This window comes from Glycine soja, chromosome 2, assembly GCF_004193775.1.
Source record: "Glycine soja cultivar W05 chromosome 2, ASM419377v2, whole genome shotgun sequence".
Classification (NCBI taxonomy): domain Eukaryota; kingdom Viridiplantae; phylum Streptophyta; class Magnoliopsida; order Fabales; family Fabaceae; genus Glycine; species Glycine soja.
Window position 1 is genome coordinate 32,907,420 of NC_041003.1, and position 9,725 is coordinate 32,917,144.

Genomic DNA, 9,725 nt, shown 5'->3' on the forward strand with positions numbered 1-9,725 from the left:
TAAAAAGCTTGAGTGAGTGTGTTCACTCAGCTGATCATTTTCATTAATATATAAGTAAACAAAGTCAATACAAGTACAAGGGCAAGGCAGAGGTGCATACTGAGGCACCCTGAAATACAACTACAGCAAAATATAAAATACATGTGCTAACAATTTTCATTCACCATTTTTGTTTGGTCAGTTTCTTTTCCTAATGCCGAATCGCTTAGAGAACCGATCTTGGAAGCTACTCATGCACATACAAATTACTTGAAAGAATGGAGTGGATTATTTCCTCAGAATAACAGTTATATAGTGTTTGTAAATGATGACAAACGTGATGACCATTCAAATAAGGATGCTGGGAACTCCACTGATGCAGAAAACATGTTAGAAAAATAGAACTTACCTTAATTTTAGAGAAAAGGAATTTTAGAGAATAAGAATAAATCATCTAAAGAACACTTGCTTGAGAATAATTTTTCACCCTAAGAGGAGGAGTAGGGTTCACTCAGCCGATGATCATCTTACAAAACACCTTCATGAAAAGCAAGTTTGTGTAAATGAATGTAATGATTTCTTTAGAAATTCAAAGAGGATTAAGTGTTATCCATGTACATTGAGTCTAAGAAAGAAAAGCCAGTTTCTCAACTCAGATGGGAGGTGTCAGAACATTTGAAAGAATTGTAATTTCTGAGCAAAAACAGCATCATGCAGAAAACAAGAAGGAAACTGTTAACTGTTTGACTCTTGAAACAGATTTTTTAAATTGTTGCTAGATTTTTTAGGATATGCTGTTATGCTGCAGATATGTTGTTAGGCTGTTATGCTGTTTTTAAATTTATCTTCTATTTTTTAGGCAACAACCCGTAGGAGTTTTATCTATATATTTTAGCATCTCTTTGTAAAAGGTACTTTGCTTTTCAGATCAATAAAACAGCCTTTCTTCTGCAGTAATATCCGGAGTTTCTTTATCTTTTAATCATTCGTATCTTTCTAAAAACAACAAATTGGTATCCTGAGCCTTATTCTGAGGGATCTGAGAGATTGAGAGAACCCATACACATTCAAAACACAAACACACATAACCTAGTCAGAATGAATCCAGAAGGTTCATCCATTCCACTTACACTTCTGCTGTTTGATGGTAAAAGTTATCATCTCTGGGCTTTTAGAATGGAAGCCTATCTCGAGGCAGGTGATTTGTGGGAAGCTGTTGAAGATGTGTACGAAGTCGAACCCTTGCCGGACAATCCAACGGTTGCTCAAATCAAAAATCACAAAGAAAGGAAGCAGAGAAAGTCAAAAGCAAAAGCAACTTTGCTTGCAGCAGTTTCATCCACCATTCTAGCCAGAATAATGACACTTAAAACAGCCAATCAAATTTGGGACTTTTTGAAACAATAGTATGAAGGAAATGAAAAGGTTAAAGGCATGCAGGTGCTGAATTTTATCCGAGAATTTGAGATGCAGAGAATGAAGGAATCAGAAACGATTAAGGAATACTCTGATAGGCTTCTTGGCATAGTCAATAATGTAAGGCTCCTAGGTACTGAATTTTCAGACGCTAGAATTGTTCAAAAAATTCTAGTCACAATACCTAAAAAGTTTGAAGCCACAATTGCATCTCTGGAGAATTCAAGGAATTTGTCAAGCATTACATTGGCAGAATTGTTGAATGCACTACAAGCACAAGAACAAAGGAGGCTTATGAGGCAAGAAGGGTCTGTTGAGGGTGCTTTTCAGGCCAGATCACAGAATTACAAAGGAGGCAAAAATAACAAGAAGAAGCAGAGCAACAACAAAAATGGCCAAAGCAGCAAGACACGTGTCTTTTCACCTTGTCCTCATTGCAAAAAAAATAATCACCCACACAACAAGTGTTGGTGGAGACCAGACATAAAATGCCACAAGTGTGGTCAATTAGGACATGTGGAAAGAATATGCAAGACTCAACAACAACAACAAGGAGAAGCCAAGGCTGCTGAAGATCAGCCTATGGAGGAGCAGCTGTTTGTAGCATCATGCTTTGCAACCAACACCACTACGGAGAGCTGGCTTATAGACAGTGGTTGCACAAACCACATGACTTATGATCGTGAACTTTTCAAAGAATTGGACGAGACAACTATTTCCAAAGTCAGAATTGGAAATGGAGCACTCATTGCAGTAAAAGGCAAGGGAACGGTTGCAATTGAAGGCCACTCAGGTTTGAAATTAATTTCTGATGTATTATATGTTCCTGAAATTAATCAAAACCTTTTAAGTGTTACTCAACTGCTGGAGAAAGGATATAAGGTGTTGTTTGAGGACAAAAACTATGTGATTAAAGATGCAAACAACATAGAAATGATCAAAGTTCAAATGAAAGGCAAGAGTTTTGTCTTGGACTTGATGAATGAGGAGCAGCAAGCAGCTATACACAAAGAGGATGATAATACAATGCTTTGGCACAAGAGATTGGGGCACTTTCATCATGCTGCACTACTTTTCATGAAAAAGAACAACATAGTGAAAGATATGCCAGAATTAGACGATTTACCTCCAAAATGTGTTGCTTGCCAATATGGAAAGCAAACCAGACTTCCTTTTCAACAAAACAAGACTTGGAGGGCTTCACAAAAGCTGCAGTTAGTACACACAGATGTGGGAGGACCCATGAAAACACCATCATTGAATGGCAGTAAATATTATATTGCATTCATTGATGATTATTCAAGAATGTGTTGGATTTATTCTATGAAGTTTAAATCTGATGTTGCTGACATCTTTGTGAAGTTTAAAGCTTGGGTTGAAACTCAAAGTGGATGCAAGATGCAGGTGATCAGGTCCGATAATGGAACTGAATATACCTCTGAAAAATTTAACAAGTTTTGTGTAGATGCAGGCATTGAACATCAATTGACAGCACCATACACTCCGCAACAGAATGGTGTTGTCGAGAGGAAAAACCGAACAATTATGGAGATGACAAGGTGCTTACTTCATGACAAAGGGCTACCAAAGGAATTTTGGGCAGAGGCTGCACACACAACAGTTTTTTTGCTGAATAGGTTACCAACAAAAGCTTTGCAGAAAAAGACTCCATTTGAAGCATGGTACGACTACAAACCAAAGCTAACAAATCTGAAGACATTTGGCTGCCTATGTTTCTCTTACATACCTCAAGTAAAGAGAGACAAGCTTGACAAGAAAGCAGAACCTGGAATTTTTGTAGGTTATAGCTCAACTTCAAAGGCCTACAGAATCTACCTACCACAGAGCAACAAAGTAATCGTCAGCAGGGATGTCAAATTTCTGGAGTCAGATAGTTGGGACTGGAAAAATGATAAGAGGTCTGAGTTTCAGGAGGAGAATGAAGATGTTGATGAAGAACCCATCAGAGGAACCAGATCACTTTCAGACATCTATCAAAGGTGTAATGTTGCTGTAATGGAGCCTGAGGGATATGAAGAAGCTACAGCTGATCAGAAATGGAGAAATGCAATGAAAGAGGAGCTTATAATGATTGAAAAAAAATAAAACATGGGAGCTGGTGGACAGACCTAACCACAAGAAAGCGATTGGTGTCAAGTGGGTTTATAGAACCAAGCTCAACTCAGATGGTTCTGTAAACAAATACAAGGCAAGGCTTGTTGTTAAAGGATATGCTCAAGTGTTTGGTGTTGATTTTTCAGAGACTTTTGCCCCAGTTGCTAGACTAGAAACCATAAGAATGTTGATGTCTCTTGCTGCACAAAAAGGTTGGATTATACATCAAATGGATGTGAAATCAGCCTTCTTAAATGGATACTTGGAGGAAGAAATTTTTGTTGAGCAACCTGAAGGGTTCGTTGTTCAAGGACAGGAGGAGAAAGTATATCGATTAAGGAAAGCTTTGTATGGTTTAAAGCAGGCACCGCGGTCATGGTATAGCAGAATTGATGCACACTTGGTGAACTTAGGCTTCAAAAAAAGTTTAAGTGAATCTACTTTATATGTGAAGAAGACTAATGGTGAAATGCTTGTAGTATCTCTATATGTTGATGATCTACTGGTTTTGGGAAGCAGCGGGGAGCATATTGACAAGTTCAAGGAAGAAATGAAAGATGCTTTTGAAATGACAGACCTTGGAAGGATGACATTCTTTCTCGGTATGCAGGTGGATCAAAAACAGAATGAAATATTTCTTTGCCAGGAAAAATATGCAAATGAAATTCTCAAGAAGTTCAACATGGAAGGGTGCAAACCAACTGCAACTCCAATGAATCAAAAGGAGAAGTTTTACAAAGAAGATGGAGCTGAAAAAGTGGATGAAAAGCTGTATAGGAGCCTTATAGGCTGCCTAATGTATTTAAGTGCATCAAGGCCTGACATCTTGCATGCAGTAAGCTTGTTATCAAGGTACATGAACTGTGCTAGTAGAATTCATTTTCAGGCAGCAAAAAGAGTTCTTAGATATGTTAAAGGCACAATTGATTTTGGAATAAGATACCATTATGTTAAAAACTTCAGACTTCATGGTTATTCTGATAGTGATTGGGCTGGATGTGCTGATGATATGAGAAGTACTTCAGGTTATCTTTTTAGCTTTGGTTCTGGAATTTTCTCATGGTATTCAAAGAAACAGGAAGTAATAGCTCAATCCACAGCAGAAGCAGAATATGTTGCTGCAACTGCTGCTGTAAATCAAGCTCTTTGGATCAGAAAGCTTATGATAGATTTGCATATGGAACAACAGGACAGTACGCAGATATTTGTGGATAATCAAGCTGCAATTTCAATTTCAAATAATCCAGTATTTCATGGCAAAACAAAACACTTCAAGATAAAGCTCTATTTTCTCAGGGAGGCACAAAAGGAAGGAGAAGTGAAATTAATTTACTGCACAACAAAGGAACAAAGTGCTGATATCCTAACAAAGGCGCTTCCTAAAGCTAGATATGAATTCTTGAGGCAGAGGCTTGGTGTATGTTGTTCCAGAGTCAAGGAGGAGTGTTAACTGTTTGACTCTTGAAACAAATTTTTTAAATTGTTGCTAGATTTTTTAGGATATGCTGTTATGCTGCAGATATGTTGTTAGGCTGTTATGCTGTTATGCTGTTTTTAAATTTATCTTCTATTTTTTAGGCAACAACCCATAGGAGTTTTATCTATATATTTTAGCATCTCTTTGTAAAAGGTACTATGCTTTTCAGATCAATAAAACATCCTTTCTTCTGCAGTAATATCCGGAGTTTCTTTATCTTTTAATCATTCGTATCTTTCTAAAAACAACAGAAACTCTGCACTGGGTTCTCAGAGGATAGTCACAAAAGATACCACTTCCATGATTCTCTTTTGTTGGCACAACATCTTGCAACTTTCTAGCAAGAAAAAAGGCAATCCCATAAATGTAATATGAGACCAGCTATGACAATATAAAAGATCATCTGCCTAGTGTTTCTGGGAGGAGGAAAAAAATGAAATGCACTAGACATAAGCAAACAATATATATATATATATATATATATATATATATATATACCGATATATATATATATATATATATACCGATATACATGCATACATATATAGATAGATCGATGTCATACACTTAACCGAGTAAATATTGAATTTTTAATTAGCACATTCATGAGCCAAAAGAGAATATATATTCCTATCCAACATCTTGATGCAAATGCAATCTGCTTTTTGTTTCCATTCATAGAATATTTAGGACGAGCCGAGAAGAAAACTACAATTTCTACTGACTACTATCAACTTTAACTGTTTATTTTCATTTAGAGGACAGGAAGAGGAAAACTGAATTTTGAAGCTATAAATAAAAATCCATGAACCATATTCTTACTTTTTAAGGTCAAGATATTACGAGACAAAAACCTTGTTTAGATCATATATATTAGTACAGATAACATAAAGATATGGGTCCTATCCTTTCTATCAATCAATAATATCGACAAAAGAGGAACTAGATGCAGATTTTCTTCGTTTTTTCTTTTAAGAAAAAAAGGGACTAAAATATCTCCTGAACTGAAAGAACGTGGACAGAAAATTCACCAAATTAGCAAGGGAGAGCATGACACATAGGTTCAATCCAGATCTAATAAGCTAATATTTTATAAAATATAAAAAGTTTACCCATAAACAAATTGAGTAGATCAGGGTAGACCTGGGACCTTGACCAATCTTTGGAGTATCACTTATTGTATTTTTCAACTAGTGGATGTCAGATGAGCATGAGGAACAGCAGCAGACAGACTTGACCAATCTTTGGAGTATCACTTAAGATGAAGCCTTTCATTTTGATTTGAGTGAGCTTTGCAAATGTTCTTCCATGTATTCTTCAGGTCTTGTGGTGTATGATGCTCACACACCCTCTCAAACACATGGGTACCGAATGCCAATTTTTTTTTCCATTTCTTTGGGTCATTGAAACTAAACTTCTGCACTCTCCTTCACAAAGAAAGCAAGCAATTACTACAACAGTTGAAAACATATATATCCTTGAGATAATTAAACTTCAACACTCAAGGTGGAAGAAACACATACAAGGATCCGCGTCCTTTAACTTTCTAACACAATATTAGATTGTTCTAAATCAAAGAATTGTTGTGGAAGCAAAAGAAATACATGTCTGGGGAATGATGTTTACACACAAACATAATGCAGTTAGCTACTTATAAAGTATGAAGAAGTAATGAAGAAAAGAAAATGATGATACCCTTATCAGGTCTTCCTCCTTAGCTGTCCTCGGAGTTTTCTTTCGTCTTAACTCACTACCCAGAAATACTAGGCTTGCTTGGGGTTTGCTGTAAGTCAAAATATCCAATCAAATTAGAATGGCCAAAATAGATATAGTCCTTACCACAAGGTAATTATCACACATTTGCATCACAAATCAGTAATTGATCACCTTCATAACACTTTAAACAAAGATCTTGTTCTGCCTGCTTTTTCATTTCAAGCTTAATCTTTTCACCTTGATACACAAAATCACCTCTACCCACAACAATTTCTAGTATGACCTGGAGCTTTAACACTAGCAATTTGCCGTTGTAAGCCATTTTGATCTTTGAGTTATAGATCTGTTTCATGTTTTAGACCAGAGTTTACTTCCAGAAATCTTATGCTGGATTCCATCTGGAAGTGCAACATGTGGAATTGACTCAACCTGTAGTTGCTAAGAATTTTCACCTCCAAATGTATCTTGAGGCATCAAAGTATCATTAAAAGGAATATTAGATTCATCGAGAAAGACTTCAATATGACTGCTGGATTGACACAATTTTGAAGCAATGCATCTATTCTGACTATCCTCTAAGCACCCATCACCCGAAGTTTCTCTGTTATTATTTTCTGCATGATGCTCTCGTTACTCAGAAACTAGAAGTCTTCAGGCTAAATGTTCTGACACTTTCTGTTTGAGTTGAGAAACTGACTTTTTCTTTAGACTCAAAGCTTGTAGATGCGTAACATTTAATCCTCTTCAAAATTTTAAAGAAATCATCACATTCATTTTCACAAACTTGCTTTTAGTGTTTTGAAAGACAATCATCTGCCGAGAAAACCCTACCTAGTGAAAAACTATTATCAAGCAAGTGTTCTTTTGATGATTTATTCTCATTCTCTAAAATTCTCTTTTTCTACCATGTTTTCTGCATCAGTGGAGTTCCCGACATCCTTATCTAAATGATCATCACGTTTGCCATCATTTACAAGCATTGTATAACTGTTGTTCCGAGAAAATAATCCACTCCTTTCTTTCAAGTAATAAGTACCTGAATGGGTACCTTCCAAGATAATTTCTCTCAGCTATTCAGCATTAGGAAAATAAACAGACCAAACAAAAATGGTGAATGAAAATGTATAAATCTCATAAGGGAGAGTTCTCGAAAGAAAATGATACTTCCATTACCTGCTCTTAGACAAATTTGAAAGCGCCATCTCTTTGGTGCTTAATAAACATGTAAACATCCCATTTCAAAAGCTTCGCTCCAGTCATTTTCAGATTTGATAATGGGTCTGCTTTACACATTACAAAAAGAGTGAAAGATATTTATCTCAATTAGCATGACAATAATATTACCCTCATCAAATATGGCAAATGAAATATTTAGAGCCTAAAAACAACAAAAGTCACATTTTCATTATTTTCGGTAAAAATCTTTGAAAACATAATATAAAGTAAAATCAGGTGACACTTTTATAATTGTTTATGAACACAAAAATAAAAACAGGAAATGTTTCTAAAAACAGTTGCTCAATAATGACTAATGAGTAACCGAATTAGTTTAAATAGCTTCTAAGACTATTACAAAGTAAACTTTGTCACTTACATGTGAATGTTTGTAAATTTGATTTGGGTTAAAATTAATTTTGAAGTACAGTAATTTATGTGTTGGATGTTTTCATCCTGAAAGCAAGTTTGATGTAAAACTTAATACAAACTTTTCAACTTAACTCAAAAATTACTTTTTTTTATCACTTCTAGTCAAAATAAGATTTAGAGGCAAAAAAATCAATACCTAACAATAACAAACGTCCTAATCTTCACTAGTCACATTTAACACGAAGGAAAAATCAATTAATCCTAATACTTCCCACCGAGATATCAAACACATGCACTTTGAAATTGTTTTACCTAACCCAATATCTCCTGGAGGACATCTTCACAACCTCACAAAAAAAAACCCAACTCCAGAATCCAAGGTAGAAGAAGCATCATCAGGTCAACCACACAACTGAACAGTTTCTCCAGAACACCTCAAAGCAACCCATTCCATTGTAGTTTCACTAAATTTTCCATGCCCACAGGTGCTGCATCAATTAAACCTATAACAACAACGATTACAACACTAATCAAGAATGAAAGGGAAATGTGGCTGTCATGCTTGAAGATTATTCATAAGATTATTGGGAAATGTGGTGGTAAATACTCAACAGTGTTTTCCTCCGAGTTGGATCTGCTAGATTGGTTATTAGGGATACTTTTGGAATATAAACAAGAATGTTGTCTCAAACAAAAAATAGGGAGATTTATGGAAATAGCTTACAATATTCCCAAGGAAAAGTCAAGTTAACGAAATGCAGGTTTAATAGATTCCTATGAATAACATTCCGAGAGTACTATTCTGAGGAATGAAAAACCAACTGTTAAGCCAAATGCACCCTAAAAGTAACTTACCCAAGCCAAAAACTTAATCAAGCTTGGCTTCAGGAATTTATTAAAAAATTAAATCACTAATTCTCAGTTTCAACATCCCAAAAAGTATTCATAGCATAAGAAACAAAATACTTCCTTCAGAAAATCTTGTTACGAAAAGTACTTAAATCACTGCACAGGACCAAATAAGGCAAAACCCCTTAGCAACTCAACTAATCAGAAGTTAATTATCACACATGGTAGGGAAATTAGTGTAGGAACTTACCATTGTTTTTATGTTCACGGAATCTCATGAAGTGTCTACTCAACCTGTTCAAAACAATGTAGGACCTTCTTTTGAGGAATTGGTGAAGCAAATAACCACGAGCAATATTTAGTTCCAACAAAAATGTGTCTATCACAATTCAAGATTTGCAAACTCAGATTGCCCAATTAGCTACAACTATGAACCAACTGCAGTAATAGGTTCTGGCTAACTTCCCTCCCAAATAATTGTCAATCCAAAAGTGAATGTTAGTGCCATGTCTTTGAGGGGTAGAAAGGAGCTGCAACAAAAAAATAATGTAACAAATTCTAAATTGAAGAAAAGTAGTGTTGCACA

General features: G+C 35.6%; 1 long non-coding RNA gene across 1 annotated transcript; it reads right to left on the bottom strand.

Moving 5' to 3' along the window:
- Window positions 1-5,516: 5,516 nt before the first annotated feature.
- Window positions 5,517-7,970, bottom strand: LOC114371512. The gene is made up of 3 exons (XR_003658053.1): window positions 6,875-7,970; window positions 6,683-6,770; window positions 5,517-6,414 (listed from the first exon to the last, which is right to left on the bottom strand). It is a non-coding gene; the product is annotated as an uncharacterized LOC114371512 (long non-coding RNA).
- Between the last annotated feature and the right edge of the window lie 1,755 nt (window positions 7,971-9,725).